This window comes from Tamandua tetradactyla, chromosome 10 (genome assembly GCF_023851605.1).
Source record: "Tamandua tetradactyla isolate mTamTet1 chromosome 10, mTamTet1.pri, whole genome shotgun sequence".
Classification (NCBI taxonomy): domain Eukaryota; kingdom Metazoa; phylum Chordata; class Mammalia; order Pilosa; family Myrmecophagidae; genus Tamandua; species Tamandua tetradactyla.
In genome coordinates, this window is record NC_135336.1 from 97,687,108 (window position 1) to 97,711,440 (window position 24,333).

The window sequence follows — 24,333 nt, forward strand, 5'->3', positions numbered from 1 at the left end:
AGTGAGTGGCAGTTGTTATTTTTCTCATTCAGATGAGATTTGAATAAGAAGCCAATTCTATGTTTAAAAGTCTGAAGTGATGAACATATAATACAGAAATTCTGAGGGAAGCTGAATTTCAGATCATTTCACTTCCTCTTTGAGATAAGCACACAATAGTTCTTAATACACATTACAAAGCACTAAGTGCAGATCAATGAAAATGAATCTTCGATTCAAGCTAATCAAATGAATAATGTGCTTAAAAGTAATTTAAAAGTAGCTATAAAGTGTTCTAATTTTTCTTTCTTTGAGGGGGGAATGCTTTTAATTTTGTCAGTTTCATGCTGTGATCTATTCGTCCCTCCTGTATTTGCATTCACGAGTGAATTTTTCTCCAGGCACGGGTAAGAGTAAGTTCAATGTCAATGAGGGGACATCTCTAAATTCCAGCTGGCCTATGTTGGAATCCCCACAGTACCACATGTAACAAAAGACATGCTTATTCAGAAAATATTGGCTTACAAACAATATGGAAAAGTGAATCACTCCCTTTCTTTCATTGGAAACTCCTTATTGTAAACATTTGAAAAACTGTTAAATCCATAATGTCATTTTGAGTATAGTATGTTAATACAATTTGCATATTCTATGAGTTGGAATGTGACCCTGGATTAGCTCAGAGGAGAGGACGTTTGACCAGTACCTTCAGGCTTCCCAGAGAGAAAGCATCTCTCTAATAGGGTAGAGCGCAAAAGAGAAAGGAGTTGGGCTATGAGAACTAATAATATGTGTCAAATAGTCACCTGATGATGTGTCTTCTTTAGGTGCTTGCCTTCAGCACTCTTTTAAAAAAATATGTTTCTAATCTTTTCATTATCTCCATGGCTATGGTACAGACTCTCAGCAAACTTCAATATATTTCTTAAACTTTATACTTAAACACTGAATAAAGAGGGGTATTTCCTTAGTGTTTCTTGGATAACTTATCAATACTATAATGTTATAATACTATTATATTATGGTACTTTAAAAGGCAATGCCTATAATGATAAATATTGATATGCATTTATTAATCTAAAATTGTTCATTATCTTTGTGTAGGTTAAAGGGAAATGACATTCGATAAATATGTAGAAAAATCAAACACCCATAAAACAATCCTTAAATTAACAGTTTCATCGATAGGCCACACTCTTCCTAAAAGGAAATATACTCTAAAGTTAAACAGGGAGAACTGATTAGAAAATACTACTCCTGTGCAACATGTAGTTGCAAGCATTTCCTGAAAAACTACTCCAATAAAACTTAGAAAAATAGTCATCACATGAATCTGTCCCTCAGGGTCATGAAGAAGGGAGAACACATGTTTTTATAACACCCAAATTCTGGGAGAGAGAGTGCATTTATTTCTACAGTTCAGGAGGGCAAGACAACAGCCATTTATGGGAGACTGAGAGGGCTGGGTCCACTCTACACTGAGCTTCTCCTTCTCAGCTCCCCTGGCCTCTCCTGCCAGGATCTATAAACACAACTGAAGACCAGCTTCCCACAAGGTCCGGGCAGTGAGAGAACTATCAGAGCAATGCTGATAGTTCAGTGAGATTTCTCAGAACATGCCACAGGTAAGAAGACACTGGAAGCATGCACACAGCTAGTACTGCCGTAAGCTTCTGTTCTAGAGAGAGCATCAACTTTTGGTGGGCCACCTTATCAACTTTTTAAAAAATAATAAACTTTCTATGTAGAGCAGTAGTAGGTTTACAGAAAAATTCCATATCCACCTGCCCCCAGTTTCCCCAATTATTACCCTCCTGCATTAGCATATTTGTTACAATTGTTATACTTACAGGATACATTATTATTAACCCAAAGTCCAGAGTTTACATTAGGGTTCGCTCTTTTGTGTTGTATTTTCAAGAGTTTTGACAAATGCATAATTCATCATTAGAGTATTGTACAGAGTGGTTTCACTGTCCTAAAAATCCCCCATGCTCCACATTTTCATCTCCTCAACCCAATTCTGAACCAGTGGCAAACAGTGACCTTTTTATTGTCTCTATCCTTTGCCTTTCCCCAAGCCTCACACAGCATGTATCCTTTTAAGACTTGCTTCTTTCACTTAGCATTATGCATTTAAGGTTTCTCTATGTCTGTTTCATGGCTTGATAGCTCATTTCTTTATATTGCTGATAAACATTTCATTGTATGAATCTACCATAATTTGTTGATTCCCCTAGGTCAACTTTTAATAATGAAAAAATACATGTGCTGGTCTGAATCTGCGGTGGACCCCAGAGAAGCCATGACCTCTGATCCTCATTCAATATTGCTGGGTGGAAGCATTTTGATTGTTTCCATGAAGATGTGACCCACCCAATTGTGGGTGGTAACTTTTGATTAGATAATTTCCATGGAGGTGTGTCTCCACCCACTGAAGGTGGAGTTGCTTGCTGGAATCCTTTAAAAGAGGAAACATTTTGGAGAGAGTCCCCTTTTGGTCGAGCCACGTGAAAGCGAGCAGACACTGTCATGTTCGCCATGTGCCCTTCCAGCTGAGAGGAAAACGCTGAACATTGTCGGCCTTCTTGAACCAAGGTATCATTCCCCGGATGCCTTAAATTGGACATGTCTATGGACTTGTTTCAATTGGAACATTTTCTCGGGCTTGGAACTGTAAACTAGCAACTCATTAAATTCCCCCTTTTAAAAGCCAGTCCATTTCTGGTATGTTGCATCCTGGCAGCTAGCAAACTAGAACAATACAAATATTCAAAAAAAATAAAATAAAAGCTACAGCTCAAACCAAATCCAGCTATAAAAGGGCCATGAGATAATAAGTATGAGTACTCGTGTTAGTGTATGTTAATATTAGTGCATGTTGGCCATAATTCAAGCTCTGCTTCCTTTTATTCTTCAAATGAAAGACCACATTTAATTCATATTGCTCCAAAAGTGTGATTCTCTAATACTTATTTGAAATTGAGACTGCAAATCTTCTTGGATGAGGAGCTTAGAGTGCCCTCAGATCAAAAGAATTCAAACTCAGAGAAATTACACGGACATTTGCTAATTTCTCAATCTCACACACTTCTGAAAGCCACGCGCAAGGCATGTGATAAACATCCCTTATCATCTAAGCACCTTCCACGGCCCAAGCACACGACATCTGACACAGAGGAGCCCTCAAAAAATATTAGTTACAGGAGGAGAGTGAAAAGCTGAATGAATTTCCATCAAGAAGTAAGCTGGGATTTAAACAGGAAAATACATGTCCCCACCCCTCAGGAGCTTAGAGGTGGAAAAAAAAAAACAATGAAAATTCTAGCTTCAGAAACATTTTACTAAATTCATATGCTTTTAAGAATATATTTATAATGAAGGCATATAAAAAAGCTGTATTTTCATTCTTATAAGATTTTTCAATTTTTTTTCTGAGTATAAATATAATACATGCGCCTTGTTAAAAATCAGAAAATTAAAGAAAATATTAAGATGAAATATAAAACCTTCATAATTCAATTACCAAGAACTGGGCACTTAAAACATTTTCATCTTCTGTACGTTTGTTTACATATATGTGTGAGTACGAATGTATTAGATAACTAGGATATGTGATTTAATAGATTTTCAGTTTATTCTAATTGACTAGATGTATGGATTCAAAAGACTTTATTTGAATGTACTAAATCCTGAGTAATTTCCTGTCACTGAGGTTTTTTTATTATATCATTTTAATACTGTATAATAAGCCATTGGGTAGATAGATAATGATTTAATTAACCTGTCTATTCTTGGGTGCTTCTAATTTTTCACTTTTATAATTAAAATAAAATAAAACTTTCCACAATAATCTTTCTCTGCATTTCTAACTACTGCCTTCATATGGTTTCCTGAGGTAAAGTTTCTGGGCCCAAACCTGTACCTCCTTCTTTAACCACGTTAAATTGATGGCTTTTTAGAATAGTAAGTAGGAAACTCTACAATGTTGATGTTGAGTGGCTTATGAAATGGCAACTCTCAGAGGGTTGAAATACAGCAGTGAATTATTATTATCTACTTCACCCACAATGTTTACGAACATGAGTGGAGATAAAAAAGGAAGCAATGAACTGTATTGATTACTATGCTCCGGACATTTTGAGTATTACCAGATTTAATCCACCCCACACACTTATGACTTCAGAAATATTATATGACTTGAGAACTAAGGTCAAACAACCCAGGTTTGCCTGCCTCCCCGTGCCACACAATTTCCACCTAACCAGACTCGAAGGCTTCTAAACAGTAAAGATGAAAAATGACAGAATACAGACTCGTATAGGGGCTCCCCAAATTCTAGTATGCAAAATGTATGCAGAGTATTGTAAAGAGGATTCTAGATACTCGACTGTAATACAAATATGACAGATGTAGAAAATAGGTCTCTGGGATTTTTCTACAATAGTTTAATTTATAGGTTAATTGGCATGCAATTTGTATAGTCAGGCTTATAGATTTTACTAGAAGCCTATATGCTTGGAATCATTAAGCCCCATAAGGGACCCAGTATTCAATCAGTGACGAATTATTTGAAACTTCCCAGCCAATAAAGCTCACTCAGTACCTTAACCAACATTTACTGGGTCCCAGTTGATGACATACATTATATTTTAGATAGGAATAGTAAACAATAAGTGTTGTTTACTGAGAACAGAACTACTCTAGCAAGTTTAATCAGAACTGTACTTATGACAGGTTATTCAATGGCTTGTAAAATAGACACTTGATGCTGGGTGAGTTTTCAGAATTATCTAGCCTGTGAATTGGGTCATCAAAGCTGATATGCTATGAAGCTACATAAACACGCATGTCCATCAGCTCCAAATCTTGCCTTCTCTGCTTCAGTCTCTACCAGCAAATTACAGTCCTTGCTCTGGCCACTTGCCCTTACTCAATACTTGACCATAACAAAGACAGGGACAAGCCATGGGGCCTCTTGCACAGCTGCCTCAGGAAAACACAAGGCCTCTCTCCAAACGTGGCTGTCGCAGAAGGCACAGATTTCTGCTCCCACCTTCCATAAGAGGTTCTGACCACATCCAAAACCACCTCAGGAGCAGCAGCTGCAAAGGCCTCTGAAAAGAAATTTTTTGCTTCCCTGAATCTTCAGCCCAGGAGTTACACCAGGAAGAGGTGGGAAGGGATGCTGGGTAACCCAACCCCCTTGCAAATTCGATGAGCATATTCAGTGCAGAGTTAGAGCACAGAAAAGGACATAGCCATCTCTTCCCTAGAGGACAAGACGATGGGAGAGGCTCTTTCTTGTGCTGAAATTCTGAGAAAATGAATGAATCCATCCAAAGGACAGAGGAGAGGAGGGTTCGCAAGGCTGAGACACGGAGAACCGAAAGCCCACAAGTTCAAACTTGGGGCAGGGTTCCCATATAACTGGGGAACTCAGGATTAAGATAAGCAGGCCGATGTGGGAGAGGATTTAAAAACTAGTGAATTCAAGGATATTTTATGAATATTAAATATTTCCTAAGGGGGCCCCAAGACAATTTTTTAAGAAAAAGGCAGAATTAGATACTTTTTATGTATTAAAATTGGGTGCTTAAATAGTGCTTATTACTATAATTGATATGAGTATACTGAGTCCAATTAGTTTAACTTGCCAAAAGACTTGCAATATTTTTATGAAAACCCTAATTTCAATAAAAAGGTAATATATTATATTTGAACTTCCTCATTTCTTCCCTTTCTTGGATGACTCCAAAAATAATTTGAAGTTGTTCTATATTCTTAACTTGAGTAGAGGCTAGTCTAGGACATTTTAATTTAATTTAACTTTAGTTTAAGTTTTACAAAAGAGAACTACATTTTCTTTTATTTAATGAAAGTCAGATATGAAGACAAAATTCTGTGTTCAAAAGTCAGTTCTAGTCCTACTTTCAGGAATTTTTTTTTGGGGGGGGGCAGGGAGCAAAACTTTCTGTCCCTTTAATAACTAGCTTTTTTCTTGGAGATTCTAACTTTAGATTCTTCTACTTTAGATTGGAAGGATCGAGAGCATTTCCTAAGTTCACTTTTTAGGAGTATTGGAATTAGTTATAGTCGGCTTAATAATACAATTTGGAAATTTGAATGTTGATCCCATAGGTTTTTTTCCAAGGAATTTCTCTTTACTTTTTCTTTTCCATTGTTCCTTCTTTCCTTGCAAACTGTCATTTGCCAAGCCTTATCAAAAGCCCCTGAAATCCCTCCAGTGCCTGAGCCCTTACACCTCATCAGCCATCAATTCAAAAATGTCAAGACCATTACTTGGAGTGAAGTCACTTCCAAGCCTTTGATTGCAAGGGAAAGACTCTCTGTCCTTCTATACATGTAAATGCGCCACATCAAGGAGTCCAACCCCAAGGCAACTCACTATGCTCTAGACTAACATTTGACAGTATTAACCTCTTAATTCAAGGTGACATTTACAATTTTTAAAATTTAAATTATTAAAGATACTTCATTTATTTTAGTCTTTATTGCCACCACATCTCGCCATGTGCCAGGCATGTGATTCCCAGCTGACAGAGGTATTCCAGACCTATTGGCCTTTCTTGAGGCAAGGTATCTTTTTCTGGATGCCTTAGTTTGGACACCTTTATGTCGCCATGAAATAACTTCAGTTTACATTTTAAAATATATTTTCATCTACAAAAATATGGTAAAATGGTAGTTTAATGGCAAACAGCATTCCTATAAAATTTCACTGAATATAACCCATACAGACTAGCTAAAAAGATTGCCAACTTTCAAAAAACTTTCACCTTCGGGATTAGCTTTAATTAAGTTAGATCAGATTAAGCATTCACTATAACAAGGGTGGTTTCCAGAAAAAAAAGAATACTGTTGATTTGTTGCAGAGGTTTTATTTGAATGATAAGGATATTATCAAGTGAAAATACAGTCGTTGGGACTCAGTTCCATTCCATGTCCATTTGTGTGTTCAAGAACTGGGTGCTTGTCATGATTCAGTTCCTTAACTTGAAATGTCACATTCCCAGGCCTGTGAGGGAAATATTGGTGAACAAAGAAAGGTCCCTAGAGACTGTGGCTACATCCAACCACCACTACCACCACTATGACCATCAGCAGAGTTAAACCCTATACCATACCACACCACCACACCACCAGTTACAACCACACAACCTCATTTGCCCATCACACATTCACACAACTGCACCATCACAACACCAACACCCAATCACCCACCATTACTATTACCATTCACCACCACACCCACATCAGTATCCCACCATCACCACCATCACCTTTGCCACACTACAACCAACCAATATCACCATACCACCACACATGCCACATCACCAACACCAACTCCACCTCACCACCACCATCTCCACATAATCACCACCACCACCTCCATCAGTATCACCACCATCACCACCATCACCTTTGCCACCACTACCACCACCACCAATATCACCACTACCACCACCACCACCACTGCCACCATCACCAACACCAACACCTCCACCATCACCACCATCACCACTGCCATCACCATCACCACCATTACCATCACCACCATTACTACCACTTGCATCACCACTACCATTACCACCACTACCACTACCATTGGTACAATCCTACTACTACTCTAACAGCAGTGGCAGTGTTAGGAGATTCTTATATTTACACAGCAGTGCCATATACAGTAACTCACTGAAGTTTGTATTCAGCTAGTTGTACTGAAGGAATTTACCTAATTGTGAGGTACTGGTGAGATAGAATCCCTGCCTTTTGGGCACTTAATATCTTAGGGAATATGCCACCTTAATTCATATATTTTAAAAAGAGACCAGACTTTAATGGTTCCTCAGTGCTTCTGAATAAAGTGCAAATGGCTAACCTGAAGTTCAAGGTCACCTTAATCCTGGGCTTGTCCCAAATCCTTAGTTATAACCTACACCTTGTGCTGGTTTGAAACTATTGTGTACCCCAGAAAAGCTATGTTCTTTAATCCTGATTTAATATTGTAGGGTGGGGTCTTTTTAATTAAGTTGTTTCCATGGAGATGTGATCCATCCAATTGTGGATGGAACCTTTTGATTAGGTGGTTTCCATGGAGATATGTCTCTATCCATCCTTTAAGAGGGAACCACTTGGGAAAAAGCTTCATAACTGACACAGACAAGAGAAATATGGAGACACAGAAAGAAAATGCTCCTGGGGAAGCTGTTTGAAACCAGAAGCAAAGGACCAGCAGATGCCAGTCACCTGTCTTCCCAGCTGACAGAGGGGTTCCAAAGAACTGACAGATGCCAGGCATGTGATTCCCAGCTGACAGAGGTATTCCAGACCTATTGGCCTCTCTTGAGGCAAGGTATCTTTTTCTGGATGCCTTAGTTTGGACATCTTTATAACCTTAGAACTGTAAACATGTAACTTAATAAATTCCCTTTATAAAAGCCAACCCATTTCTGGTATATTGCATTTCTGACAGCATTAACAAACTGAAACAACCCCTTTTACAACTGACTCCAAATGATTCCCAAATACACCCTACATTTTGTGCTTTATACTTTCATTCACACCATCATTTTCTCTTTTAGCAGTGCCTTTACATATCTCAGAATATTATAAAAGAAAATCTGGTTGGGGAAAAAGAAAACATCTAGAGAGTTTACATTTGAAGCAGTTTTTAAATGGCAAAAGTGCTACTTCTTCCAGATAGAGTAAGATACTTGTAAATTTCCAAATGATGTTTGTTCTTTACCTGAAGTTAGGCAGACAATATCTTCCTGTAAGTAAAGAGGAAAAAAAATGGAGCTTATTTAAAGATTGACATTATCTTTATTTATTTTAATAACTATTTTTGAGAGAAAATGCCTATGCAAATTAGAAAGTTCTAATACTATTACATATATAATATTAAAGGCTAAAGACTAATATACATATGAATTTTAATTTTAAGAAGACAGGTCTTCACTATATAAATTTTGTTTGGTTTGGTTTGGCTCTTATTCTTTCAAAACACAAAGGTTTAAGGCTCAATTTTAATCCAATGCTAAAACTCAAGAGTACACTGGCAGAAACAGCAAATAATCTCTTCACATCAGTTCTGGGATACAGTAGAAGAAAAAGTGAATATAGGAATTTTTTAAAAATCTGTGAGATAACTGTTGTTTATGGCGGCAATGTTTGTGGTCCATGGTGAATGGAGGTGGTCTAAGGGAACAATGAGGAATGGAGGGGAAATATGGTGTATATATACAATGGACTACTGAGCAGTCACAAGAAGGAATGAAATTGTAAAGCATGCAACTAGATGAATGAAATGTCAGGGAAAAAAAGAGAAACGTTATTATGCCTCAATCATATGGATTAAGTATAATATAAAAATTCGGTGAACCAAAGTCGAGAGTGTGGGCGATCAGATTGGGGCTCATTGTAAAGGGTCCTAGAGTGTAAGTTCTTACACAGTCACATATATTCAGGAGGTGTAATTGTTAATTCTAAACTCTGAGATACTGAGCTGTTTGTACATAACATGGTCTTTCCCAGAAACTTTGCATATTTATGTGACACCTGAGACTCAGAGTTAGAGCTCTGAAGTTATGAGTCAGCAGTACCACACACAGGAACTGTTTGAAAAGTTGAAAAAATGATCAAACATCGAGTAGAGATATGAATGAAGCTGATCTAAACAGGACTAAGGTATTTCAGAAGACGGGTAAAGGATGATATCATTCATATTTTAAAACTTCAACTTCCATGTGAGACTAAAGGGACAGATATTTATTTGGTGCAAAATGTATATTTTAAGTAGTATATTTCCTAATTTAACTTGTATGGACAGTTTAGTTGAACACCATAAGTACATGAAATCTTGAATAGGGCATGAGATTTTGTTGGTTTGTTCAGATTAGTGTGAGGCCCCAATAAATAACCAGAGTGATCTGGACAGTAAATAAAGAAGTATTTGCAAAGTCCCCTTGGGGAAATGGGGAGAAAGAGGAAAATACTCAACTTCCCCAATTGGAGAATTTCTGATACTCTCACAAGCAGTTGAGACAACCAAATCAATAGGCTTGATCTTGGGGTTCGCCCCTATGAAACTTATTCCTGCAAAGGATAGGCAAAGCCTACTTAAAATTAGGCCTAAGAGTCAACCCTAGAGAACCTCTTTTATTGCTCAGATGTGGCCTCTCTCTCTAAGCCGACATGGCAAGTGAAGTCACTGCTGCTTCCCGCCTCTCCCCCCGCCCCAATGTGGGACATGACTCCAAGGGGTGTAAATCTCCCTGGCAGTGTGGGACAGAAATCCACGGATGAGCTGGGACCTGGCATCAAGGGATTGAGAAAATCTTCTTGACCAATAGGGGAAAGAGAGAAATGAGAAATAATAAAGTGTCAGTGGCTGAGAGATTTCAGAGTCAAGAGGTTATCCTGGAGGTTATTCTTATGCACTATATAGATATCCTTTTTTAGTTTATGGTATACTGGAGTGGATAGAGGAAAGTACCTGAAACTATAGAATTGTGTTCCAGTAGCCTCGTTTCTTGAAGATGAGTGTATAATGATATAGCTTTTACAATGTGAGTGAGTGAGTGTGAAACCTTCTGTCTAAAGCTGCTTTTATCTAGGTTATGGACAGATGAGTAAAAATATGGATAAAAATAAATAAATAATAGGGGGGACAAAGGTTAAAATAAATTGGGTAGATGGAAATAGTAGTGGTCAATGAGAGGGGGGTAAGGGGTATTTATGAATGAGTTGTTTTCCTTTTTCCTTTTTATTTCTTTTTCTGGAGTGATGCAAATATTCAAAAAATCATCATGGTGATGAATACACAACTATATGATGATATTGTGAGCCACTGACTGTACACCATGTATGAAATGTTTGTATATTAAGAATGTTTGTATGTTAAGCCTTATCAATAAAAATATTAAAAAAAAATCTATGAGATAGATTACGTCTCCACATAAGCCCATAGTACTTCCCTGCCACAGCCCACTTAACTATCTGTCCATCTCCACTAGACTCTGAAAGCAAGGACTCCCCATAATGCGCCCACGTGTGCAGCAGTCCCACCCCGCACCACCCGACTCATGGTGTGCACAGAAGAAAGAGGTGCTGCAAGATGCAGAGTGATCAGAATGTGCATAATTATCAAACTGCCATTATAACTACAAATAATCCTTTTAAATACTGAAAGGGAAGAGGTATCAGTGAACTAACATGCTCTAATGGAGGATATGCATTCATACATTAACCTAAAACTAAAATAATTTTCTAGAATAGAGCATCAAAGCTGTAGTCCCCTGTCTTCTAATCAGCCTTAAAAGAATTCATGCAGAGCTGCAAACTTCAGCTGCAAATTTCATGTGACAAAAATTTCCCCTAAAGCCCTAAACCTCCTCAAACCATTGAAACCTCCCCAAATCATAAAAGCTTATAAAATTATATGCCTAAAGCAAAATCTTCATTAGTGACAGAAAGCATGGGATCATAAAGATTGCTGAATATCCACCCAAACACAAATTTTATGGATGTGATGTGACAGCAAGTCACAAGTTCCAATAACTATCTCTTCCTAAGACAAAGAAGACACCTGGTATTCAAAGGCTGAGATAAAAATAACTGAAAAGATTTCCCTATATAACAAGCTAGCCCATTCGCACTCAGTGCATGCTTCTCCCTTGAACACGGGCACATTAACCCTTTAACATGTACTCTTTCTCTCTTCCCTGAATTAACATTACATTTATTCCTACTGGCCTCTCTCGTCTCTGAATTCCTTCTATTGCCAGAGTCACGAACCTGGAGCAGGGCTCAGTGGGCACCGCTGTCAGCAGGGTGCCGGTTCCAGTGTGTTCTGAAAAAAGCGGTGCTCCGAGATGCAGACTGATCAGAATGTGCAAACTTACAACAACTGCCATTATAACTACAAATAATCCTTTCAAATACTGGAAGGGAAAATGTGTCAATGAATTACCATCCCCTAATAGAGGGTATATTGCAGAATATTCTTCCGCATTCATTTATTAATATAAAATCAAAATTGTTTTCTTAGCATAAGTAGTTAGTAAGAACAAATTAGTGACAATGGCTGCTGGGATTTCCACTGTATTTCGTGCCTTAAAAATCAGGCTTGTAGTTTAACAAACTATGTATGCCCTGTAGGACCCCATTCCTGCATGCGTGGTTTGGCAGAGAGATATTAATTCCCAGGTAAGAGAGAACTGCCAGCCAGATAAAAAAACAAAACAAAACAGAGAAGCTCTCCTGCTGTGCTGTGCTTTCCACAGTGACCATCACTTTGTTCTGATAGACATCAGTCCTGTCCACACACACACACACACACACACACACACACACACACACACACACACTTCTACTTGAACTAGAATGCTGGCATGATTCTACCCATTAAAAATCAGGCCAAAGCCAGTTTAGTCTAACACGACAAGAGAAGTCCCTTGATTTGGATAGCTGAGGAAGACACTGTGCATTTTAATAAACTTTGATATTGCAGGTTCTCCTGAATAATTTTCAAGGATTCAGCATTTACACTTTTAAGTGCTCAAAAACTTTCACATATAAAATGCTAGATTAAAAAAAAAAAAACCATGTAATCCAGGCACGTCTGTTTTTCATGTTGCTTGTTTGTTTTTGTGTTTATTGCTTGGGCAGGCTCGGGGAATCAAATCGGGGTCTCCTGCCTGGTCAGCAAGAATTCTGCCACTGAGCCACCGTTGCACTGCCCAACATCTGTTTTTATAATACTAATTATAGTGATCATTGTAAGGGCAATGATTTCTTGAACTACCCAATAAGCATTGTACAAGTAATTTATATTTATTATTTAATTTAATTTCTTTAATTTAAGTGAATTTGAAGCTTAACTTTTCCAATTTGAACTCTGGGATTGACTCCAGGTTTGCACCTTGACACCCTGTCATTTCAGACAGTCCCGTATCTGATACTTTCCTGGTCTTCTGCGAATACAGGTTCAACCCACATCACTTGACAACTGTCTCCCTGACGGTTTATTTCAAAGGTTTGCTGCAAAACACTACATTTGCAGAGTGTTCTAGAAATGTACAAGAATAGCAAAATGAAAGAGTCAGACATTAAGTTATCACACTCTTGTGGATTTGGCGAACAAAGAGATGATGGGTGATATGTTGGAGCAGAGGTTTTAGAGGAAGTCCGGTGCATCAAAGTAAAATTTTGCAAATGATCTCCTAAGGCCAAGTCTCGTGACTGGTTAGAAACCATTAAATGCTCACGTGGACTCCTGAGTGTGGAAGACTGAGGAGTAAGTGCAGACCTAACAGGGTTTCCTTGGAAACACGGTATTTCTTCAATACAGCACTGGTCCCTTCAGGCATCGAATATTCTCCAAGTGTCTGCTCTGTGTCTAGGAATCTGCTCCATGAGTTGCATTCAATTTAAACAAATAAACATAGGCAAGAGTTCAGCTTTTAGGTATTTTCTTCAGTAAGTTTTATAGCTGATTAAACACCCATTTAACAAATATTTTACACGGGTCCATCTCGCGCCAGGCTCTATGCCAGCGGATGGGGTAGGCAGTGTGCAGAGAAAGGGGAGTCCCCTCCTCACTCAGAGCCTACCAAGTAGACATAGACTAGGAGTTTAGTAGACACAGACCAGGAATTCAGTTTGCATTCCTGGCCCTGTTTGCTTTGTATTCAATTCCATTTTGAGTCAGTGAATGGGTTTTTCTCACTGGAACGACTGATATTCATGAGATCTGCAGGCATAACCAGAACATCCCATCACACTCAATTTATGTGGTGGATTAAAATGATTGAACAAATGCTATTCCAGCCCTGCCTGCCCTCTGGATTCAGAGGGGCTTGCACCCGTGCCTCACAATGAACTTTCTGAGTCATACAACATGACCAGCACACAGAGGGTAAAATACATGATATAGGGGAACAGAACAAAATCCCAGCTGCATTTAAAAAATTATTTTTCACCCAAATACATAAAGTACTAGTCCTAGGAATCTGAAGATCTAGGGTCTATGAAAAAATATCTAGCTGATTACAGCAAGGCTTTTAATTTGATACCATACAAAATACCTACTACTAAAGGAGAGACATTTTATTTCATTCAATCAACTGAAAAATCCCATATAACAAGAACCAGACCGAGAATGGGAGATGCGAAGGTAAACACGACACAGGTCCTGAAGAACTGAGAGCCTAGCTGAGGAGCCAGTTAAGTAAAAACAAATTTTGTACTGGGTGATACATATCCTAACAGCACTGAGCACAGGGGGCCATGGGAAAAGATAAGAGGGACCTTGCACCCAGCTAAGTGGTGTCAGAGCAAATGACTTGTCATTCTGCTGATCTTTTATATAACAGTTATGTTTACATTTAGAAGCGGTGCTATTTGTGATGGCCTGGAATTATAATCACTGAGGCAGTGCTAGAAAAAGCCCGTGAGATATATTGTCGAAAATGTCCTATAATCAAGTCAGCCTCTCTCTGTTGACACCCCACTCTGTGATGTGTTTTGGCCTTGAATGCTAGATTTCAGGGGTGGCATCCGTTTCCCTACCTCTTGAATTCTTATTTTTTTTATTTTTATTTTTTATTTTTTTATTAACGGAAAGAAAAAAAAAAAGAAATTAACACAACATTTAGAAATCATACCGTTCTACATATGCACTTAGTAATTCTTAACATCATCACATAGATGCATGATCATTGTTTCTTAGTACATTTGCATCGGTTTAGAGGAACTAGCAACACAACAGAAAAAGATATAAAATGTTAATATAAAGAAAAGAAATAAAAGTAGTAATAATAGTAAAAAACAACAACAACAAACAAACAAACAAGCAAACAAAAACAAAAAAAACCCTATAGCTCAGATGCAGCTTCATTCAGTGTTTTAACATGATTACTTTACAATTAGGTATTATTGTGCTGTCCATTTTTGAGTTGTTGTATCTAGTCCTGTTGCACAGTCTGTATCCCTTCAGCTTCAATTACCCATTGTCTTACCCTGTTTCTAACTCCTGCTGGACTCTGTTACCAATGACGTATTTCAAGTTCATTCTCGAATGTCCGTTCACATCAGTGGGACCATACAGTATTTGTCCTTTAGTTTTTGGCTGGACTCACTCAGCATAATATTCTCCAGGTCCATCCATGTTATTACATGCTTCATAAGTTTATCCTGCCTTAAAGCTGCATAATATTCCATCGTATGTATATACCACAGTTTGTTTAGCCACTCTTCTGTTGATGGACATTTGGCTGTTTCCATCTCTTTGCAATTGTAAATAATGCTGCTATAAACATTGGTGTGCAAATGTCCGTTTGTGTCTTTGCCCTTAAGTCCTTTGAGTAGATACCTAGCAATGGTATTGCTGGGTCGTATGGCAATTCTATATTCAGCTTTTTGAGGAACCGCCAAACTGCCTTCCACAGTGGTTGCACCCTTTGACATTCCCACCAACAGTGGATAAGTGTGCCTCTTTCTCCGCATCCTCTCCAGCACTTGTCATTTTCTGTTTTGTTAATAATGGCCATTCTGGTGGGTATGAGATGATATCTCATTATGGTTTTGATTTGCATTTCTCTAATGGCCAGGGACATTGAGCATCTCTTCATGTGCCTCTTCGCCATCCGTATTTCTTCTTCTGGTAGGTGTCTGTTCAAGTTTTTTCCCATTTTGTAATTGGGTTGGCTGTCTTTTTGTTGTTGAGTTGAACAATCTCTTTATAAATTCTGGAACTAGACCTTTATCTGATATGTCGTTTCCAAATATTGTCTCCCATTGTGTAGGCTGTCTTTCTACTTTCTTGATGAAGTTCTTTGGTGCACAAAAGTGTTTAATTTTGAGGAGCTCCCATTTATTTATTTCTTTCTACAGTGCTCTTGCTTTAGGTTTAAGGTCCATAAAACCACCTCCAGTTGTAAGATTCGTAAGATATCTCCCTACATTTTCCTCTAACTGTTTTATGGTCTTAGACCTAATGTTTAGAATTTGATCCATTTTGAGTTAATTTTTGTATAAGGTGTGAGATACGGGTCTTCTTTCATTCTTTTACTTATGGATATCCAGTTCTCTAGGCACCATTTATTGAAGAGACTGTTCTGTCCCAGGTGAGTTGGCTTGACTGCCTTATCAAAGAGCAAATGTCCATAGATGAGAGGGTCTATATCTGAGCACTCTATTCAATTCCATTGGTCGATATATCTATCTTTATGCCAATACCATGCTGTTTTGACCACTGTGGCTTCATAATATGCCTTAAAGTCAGGCAGCGCGAGACCTCCAGCTTCGTTTTTTTTTCCTCAAGATGTTTTTAGCAATTCGGGGCACCCTGCCCTTCCAGATAAATTTGCTTATTGGTTTTTCTATTTCTGAAAAATAAGTTGTTGGGATTTTGATTGGTATTGCATTGAATCTGTAGATGAGTTTAGGTAGGATTGACATCTTAATTATATTTAGTCTTCCAATCCATGAACACAGTATGCCCTTCCATCTATTTAGGTCTTCTGTGATTTCTTTTAGCAGTTTTTTGTAGTTTTTTTTATATAGGTTTTTTGTCTCCTTGGTTAAATTTATTCCTAGGTATTTTATTCTTTTAGTTGTGATTGTAAATGGGATTCGTTTCTTGATTTCCGCCTCAGCTTGTTCATTACTAGTGTATAGAAAAGCTACAGATTTTTGAATGTTGATCTTGTAGCCTGCTACTTTGCTGTACTCATTTATTAGCTCTAGTAATTTTGTTGTGGATTTTTCTGGGTTTTCTACGTATAGTATCATATCGTCTGCAAACAGTGATAGTTTTACTTCTTCCTTTCCAATTTTGATGCCTTGTATTTCTTTTTCTTCCCTAATTGCTCTGGCTAGAACTTCCAACACAATGTTGAATAATAGTGGTGATAGTGGACATCCTTGTCTTGTTCCTGATCTTAGGGGGAAAGTTTTCAATATTCCCCATTGAGGATGATATTAGCTGTGGGTTTTTAATATATTCCCTCTATCATTTTAAGGAAGTTCCCTTCTATTCCTATCTTTTGAAGTGTTTTCAGCAGGAAAGGATGTTGAATCTTGTCAAATGCCTTCTCTGCATCAATTGAGATGATCATGTGATTTTTCTGCTTTGATTTGTTGATATGGTGTATTACATTAATTGATTTTCTTATGTTGAACCATCCTTGCATACCTGGGATGAATCCTACTTGGTCATGATGTATAATTCTTTTAATGTGTTGTTGGATACGATTTGCTAGAATTTTATTGAGGATTTTTGCATCTGTATTCATTAGAGAGATTGGTCTGTAGTTTTCTTTTTTTGTAATATCTTTGCCTGGTTTTGGTATGAGGGTGATGTTGGCTTCATAGAATGAATTAGGTAGTTTTCCCTCCACTTCGATTATGTTGAAGAGTTTGAGGAGAGTAGGTACTAATTCTTTCTGGAATGTTTGATAGAATTCACATGTGAAGCCGTCTGGTCCTGGACTTTTCTTTTTAGGGAACTTTTGAATAACTAATTCAATCTCTTTACTTGTGATTGGTTTGTTGAGGTCGTCTATTTCTTCTTGAGTCAAAGTTGGTTGTTCATGTCTTTCCAGGAACCCGTCCATTTAATCTAAATTGCTGTATTTATTAGCGTAAAGTAGTTCATAGTATCCTGTTATTACCTCCTTTATTTCTGTGAGGTCAGTAGTTATGTCTCCTCTTCCATTTCTGATCTTATTTATTTGCATCCTCTCTCTTCTTCTTTTTGTCAATCTTGCTAAGGGCCCATCAATCTTGTTGATTTTCTCATAGAACCAACTTCTGGTCTTATTGATTTTCTCTATTGTTTTCATGTTTTCAATTTCATTTATTTCTGCTCTAATCTTTGTTATTTCTTTCCTTTTGCTTGCTTTGGGATTAGTTTGCTGTTCTTTCTCCAGTTCTTCCAAGTGGACAGTTAATTCCTGCATTTTTGCCTTTTCTTCTTTTCTGATAAAGGCATTTAGGGCAATAAATTTCCCTCTTAGCACTGCCTTTGCTGCGTCCCATAAGTTTTGATATGTTGTGTCTTCATTTTCATTTGCCTCTAGGTATTTACTAATTTCTCTTGCAATTTCTTCTTTGACCCACTTGTTGTTTAAGAGTGTGTTGTTGAGCCTCCATGTATTTATGAATTTTCTGGCACTCCACCTATTATTGATTTCCAACTTCATTCTTTTATGATCCGAGAAAGTGTTGTGTATGATTTCAATCTTTTTAAATTTGTTAAGACTTGCTTTGTGACCCAGCATATGGTCTATCTTTGAGAATGATCCATGAGCACTTGAAAAAAAGGTGTATCCTGCTGTTGTGGGATGTAATGTCCTATAAATGTCTGTTAAGTCAAGCTCATTTATAGTAATATTCAGGTTCTCTATTTCTTTATTGATCCTCTGTCTAGATGTTCTGTCCATTGATGAGAGTGGTGAATTGAAGTCTCCAACTATTATGGTATATGTGTCTATTTCCCTTTTCAGTGTTTGCAGTGTATTCCTCACGTGTTTTGGGGTATTCTGGTTCGGTGCATAAATATTTATGATTGTTATGTCTTCTTGCTTAATTGTTCCTTTTAATAGTATATAGTGTCCTTCTTTGTCTCTTTGAACTGTTTTACATTTGAAGTCTAATTTGTTGGATATTAGTATAGCCACTCCTGCTCTTTTCTGGTTGTTATTTGCATGAAATATCTTTTCCCAACCTTTCACTTTCAACCTATATTTATCTTTGGGTCTAAGATGTGTTTCCTGTAGACAGCATATAGAAGGATCCTGTTTTTTAATCCATTCTGCCAGTCTATGTCTTTTGATTGGGGAATTCAGTCCATTAACATTTAGAGTTATTACTGTTTGGATAATATTTTCTTCTACCATTTTGCCTTTTGTATTATATATATCATATCTGACTTTCCTTCTTTCTACAGTTTTCTCCATGCCTCTCTCTTCTGTCTTTTTGTATCTGACTCTAGTGCTTCCTTTAGTATTTCTTGCAGAGCTAGTCTCTTGGTCACAAATTCTCTCAGTGACTTTTTGTCTGAGAATGTTTTAATTTCTCCCTCATTTTTGAAGGACAAATTTGCTGAATATAGGAGTCTTGGTTGGCAGTTTTTCTCTTTTAGTAACTTAAATATATCATCCCACTGTCTTCTAGCTTCCATGGTTTCTGCTGAGAAATCTACACATAGTCTTATTGGGTTTCCCTTGTATGTGACGGATTGTTTTTCTCTCGCTGCTTTAAAGATCCTCTCTTTCTCTTTGACCTCTGACATTCTAACTAGTAAGTGTCTTGGGGAATGCCTATTTGTGTCTAATCTCTTTGGGGTGTGCTGCACTTCTTGGATCTGTAATTTTAGGTCTTTCATAAGAGTTGGGAAATTTTCAGTGATAATTTCTTCCATTAGTTTTTCTCCTCCTTTTCCCTTCTCTTCTCCTTCTGGGACACCCACTACATGTATATTTGTACGGTTCACATTGTCCTTGAGTTCCCTGATACCTTGTTCAAATTTTTCCATTCTTTTCCAGATAGTTTCTGTTTCTTTTTGGAATTCAGATGTTTCATCCTCCAAATCACTAATTCTATCTTCTGTCTCTTTAAATCTGTCATTGTAGGTATCCATTGTTTTTTCCATCTTTTCTACTTTATCTTTCACTTCCATAAGTTCTGTGATTTGTTTTTTCAGTTTTTCTATTTCTTCTTTATGTTCAGCCCATGTCTTCTTCATGTCCTCCCTCAATTTATCGATTTCGTTTTTGAAGAGGTTTTCCATTTCTGTTCGTATATTCAGCATTAGTTGTTTCAGCTCCTGTATCTCATTTGAACTATTGGTTTCTTCGTTTGACTGGGCCATATGTTCAATTTTCTGAGCGTGATCCGTTATCTTCTGCTGGCATCTGGGCATTTAGTCAGATTTCCCTGGGTGTTGGACCCCACAGGTTGAAAGATTTTTCTGTGCAATCTCTGGGTTCTGTTTTTCTTATCCTGCCCAGTAGGTGGCGCTCGTGGCACACGTTTGTCTACGGGTTCCACCAGTGAAAGTTGCTGTGGGTCCTTTAACTCTGGAAAATTCTCGCTGTAGGGGAGGTTCGGCAGCCGAAGCATCTTGGAAGAATGCCAGCCGGCCTGGGGTTCCGAATGCGGGGAGGGTCACCCGCCGCCGCAGCACGGGAGAGCGTCCGGCCGAATTAGCTAGTCGGCCCGGGGCGCCAAGCGTGGCGGGAGGGCGCCAGCTGTCGCAGCCCGGGAGAGTGCACTGTTCCCAGCCGGACGGGGGAGTCACGTGTTTGGAAGGGATCCCCTGGTCACTGTTCTCCGCAGTCTGGGGATTTCCGACCCAACTATCTCAGTTGGTCCGGGGGGCCTCGCGTGGTGGGGGCACCAGCCGCCGCGGCCTAAGGGGACCGCCTGTCCAATTCTACCAGCTGGCCTGGGAAGGTGGAAGGGAGGGACTCCGGTTGCTTGCCGTCCCACCCAGGAAAGCCCGTGCCCCTTGGTGATCTCACCGGAGCTGGTTCTCCCAGAGAGTCAGCCGTTCCAGGATGGGGTACGCCGTCCCTTTGATCTCCCTCGTGGCTCCGGGAGCTGCTCTGTATTATCTCCACTCCCCCAGTAGCTGTTCTGGAGGAGGAAAGGTGAGGGCGGCAAGGCTGTCGAGGCTGGTGGCGGAGGAGCCGGTGAAGGCAGGGGAAGAGGGCACCATGCTCTTGGAGAGCTGCTGGAGCAGGAGGAGAAAGAGGGGGGAGAAGGAGGGCGGGCGGGTCGGCTGCTGCGGGGTGTGGGCGCCGTGCGGCGGGCCGGCAGAGAAAGAGGGGGGAGAAGGAGGGCGGGCGGGTCGGCTGCTGCGGTGCGTGGGCGCCGCACGGCGGGCCGGCGGAGAAAGAGGGGGGAGAAGGAGGGTGGGCGGGTCGGCTGCTGCGGGGCGTGGGCGCTGCGCGGCGGGCCGGCGGAGAAAGAGAGGGGAGAAGGAGGGCGGGTGGGTCGGCTGCCCTCTTGAATTCTTGATGGTCTTGTGACTTGTTTTACTTTTTGTTTTTTTGGCATGGGCAGGTTCTGGGAATGGAACCCAGGTCTCTGGCATGGCAGGCAAGACTTCTGCCACCGAGCCACTGCTGCACCACCCTCATGACTGGTTTTGATCCACAGCATCCCAGACAAATGATACCCCAGGAGCCCGAGCCCACCACCTGAGAAGCCTTGAAGCTCACACTTTTGCTCAGGTGAAACCCGAACAATGAAGTCTAAGCTCTCCTGATGAAGAGAGAGGCAAATTGGAGGGAGAAAGCCTGAATATTGAGACCCTTGACATAAAGAGAAAGGTCACATGAAGGAGAAGCCAGGCCCCAAAAGGTGGGAGCCTAGCACTTTGAGGTATCTCAACTGAGGCTCTAGGCAGGTGGGTGGAGCATGTTGATAGGGCACGTGCTGGCTTGAAAGGATGTACATCCCCCAGAAAAGCCATGTTCTAATCCTAATCCCATTTTGTAAAGGCAGCCATTTCTTCTAATCCCTATTCAGCATTGCATGTTTGAAACTGTAATTAGATCATCTCCCTGTAGATGTGATTTAATCAACAGTGGTTGTTAATCTGGATTAGCTGGAGGCATGTCTCCACCCATTTGGGTGGGTCTTGATTAGTTTCTGAAGTCCTATAAAAGACTTTTGGAGAATGAGGAGATTCAGAGAGAGCAGAGCAGAATGACATAGCCACGAGAAGCAGAGTCCACCAGCGATCTTTGGAGATGAAGAAGGAAAATGCCTCCCGGGCAGCTTCATGAAACAGGAAGCCAGGAGAAGAAGCTAGCAGATGATGCCATGTTCACCATGTGCCTTTCCAATTGAGAGAGAAACCCTGAACTTCATCGGCCTTCTTGAATCAAGGTATCTTTCCCTGGATGCCTGTGATTGGACATTTCTATAAACTTGTTTAATTGGGACATTTTCTCAGCCTTAGAACTGTACACTAGCAACTTACTAAATTCCCCTTTTTAAAAGCCCTTCGTTTTTGGTATATTGCATTCCAGCAGCTAGCAAAGTAGAACAGGGCAGCTCAGCCAGGTGGTCCTATGTGGAGCAGAGACAAGCAGCCTTCCTTGTATCTCCTGCCCTGTTACCTGTTCCACAGAATCATGAGCTACAAAATGTTTATTTTAGGCACTAAGATTCACGATGAATTTCTTATGCATCTATTACTCCTCAGTCTTCCACACTCAGGAGGCCATGTGAGCATGCAATGGTTTCTAACCAGTCACGAGACTTGGCCTTAGGAGATCATTTACAAAATTTTACTTTGATGCACCGACCTTTCTCTAAAACCTCTGCTCCAACAGATCACCCATCATCTCTTTGTTCACCGAATCTGCAAGAGTGTGACAACTTAATGTCTAACTCTTTCATTTTGCTATTCTTGCACATTTCTAGGACACTTTGCAAATGTAGTGTTTTCCAGCAAACCTGTGAAGGTCTGTAAATGGACTGGGTAGATAGCACTTTGAAAGACAAGCTGGAATTCAAGGTAATTTAGTAAAATGGATTGTAGTCAGGATTAAAAACAATTAACCTAATAGTAACTGTGAGGTTTCAGGGCTTAAAAAGAAATTTATAAATAATGTGAAGGGGAATTCTGGTTATGATATCCTTGGATTATAAAGCTCTGAGGCTCAGTGTGAATGATGATAGAGGATTACAGCGTGGCATCGTGTTCAGTTTTGAGGACACATTTGATGAAGGGCACTGCAGTGTGAAACCTGAAGCTCTTTTAGTTCTGACACAACCACAGTCTTAGATTAATTCTAACGATGGTGTTAATTCTTCTAGGTTTCTCTCATTCTAAGCTTAGTTAAACAATTTATGGAAGTGGATATCCAGAAGGCTATGCATTAGCTTGTCTGCTTGCTGCATTTTCCTTCCCTGAATCTGTCTATACACACAGGAAGGCCTGTACAGGATTCATGTCTACAACACAGCCAGAGCGAGCCCAACGGGAGCGTTTGCTCCCCCGTGCACACAATGTGCTAGTGTCCTCGGCTGCCTCTCATAATTTTAAATGACAGAATTAGTGTTCCTAGACTGATGTGGGTTTGATTAATAAGGCATTTATTCTCTCTCAGGTAGTAGTTTCAAAGTAGTCGATTTTTAGTGAGTTATGAATAGGATTCGAATATTACCATCAGATCTATCTTGGTGTTTAAGTTATTTGTGTTTTTTTTCCCCTCTGAGAAATGACTGAATATCTCTTTGAATGTCAGCGTTATGGCCTCAGGTTGAAACTGACAGAGAAAAAGACCTGGTAACCCTAAAACGTACTTTATATAATTAGTGTGGATTTTAAATTCTGCTTCCAAATATGCAGTCACATAACAATTACATACAAATATTGGAAATATTTTTAGCTCTTGGATGGTGAGAGCTTTAGCACTGAAAAGTTTTGCTAGAATGTTAGTTTGGATATTTTTAAATGTTAAATTATATAATGATCCCTTCTGCATTCAGCCATGCTGGTGTACCAGGGCCTTATTTACCCTCCCATCTTAAACAATGTGATAAATGGATAAATCATAAGAAATAGTGGTTTACAGACACTAGAAACAGCATCATGTGATAGTGAATTCTGAAAGCCCAAACAAACGAGGCAATTTCTGATTTCCCTAGTCTACTTCCCAGAGAGACACTCCCAGCTATAATGAAGGACCCAACAGACTCTCCTTTAAATCGAGGAAAAGAATTTTTGAGCTTTAGGAAGCCAAGGCAGCCTGAATTTATGGGTATAAATGTGAGAGATGAAGGCATTCCACTGAGAGAGCCAGAGCTCTGCAGAAGGGACTGGCCCCCAAGCATTTTGTTCCTCACCATTCTGTGAATGCATGTGTGAGATAATTACCCAAGTCCTGGGAAAGAACCACCAGAAAGGAATAGTGTACCACGGTCTGGAGCCTACAACAAGCTGGGGACAGTTTATATCCCCCTAGGCCAGCATGAAATGATGTCCGAATACATGGAAAACCAAGTAGACATCACAGAAATGTATTGTCTTAGAATTGAGCAAAACTAGCTCTAGATTGGGACCACGCTGATAAAGCTTAGAAGAAAGCCTTGATGGGATCAAAATGGTACCAACGAACTCAACTGAAGCCCAGGACAGTTAAACCAAATTTGAATAAAACAAACAAACTAAAATTTAGCACCCTACAAAATAAAATTCGAAATGACAGGTACCCAATAAAAACATTGCCTTAATTTTACACACTTACACACACATATCCATACATACCTACATATATTCATACAGAGAAGGAGAAAATATAATTA

At 39.3% G+C, this 24,333-nt stretch overlaps 1 protein-coding gene and 1 long non-coding RNA gene across 2 annotated transcripts in view; both read right to left on the reverse strand.

Moving 5' to 3' along the window:
* Window positions 1–24,333, reverse strand: part of DSCAM (DS cell adhesion molecule) — a 696,179-nt gene that overhangs the window by 379,543 nt on the left and 292,303 nt on the right. The gene's annotated exons all lie outside the window — the stretch shown is intronic.
* The window catches only part of LOC143648079 (uncharacterized), a 66,718-nt gene continuing 49,258 nt past the window's right edge, over window positions 6,874–24,333 (reverse strand). The window contains exons 2-3 of the long non-coding RNA XR_013158349.1: window positions 8,750–8,774; window positions 6,874–7,018 (exon numbers count right to left, since the gene is read on the reverse strand). This is a non-coding gene — a long non-coding RNA (uncharacterized LOC143648079). The remainder of the gene's footprint in view (window positions 7,019–8,749; window positions 8,775–24,333) is intronic.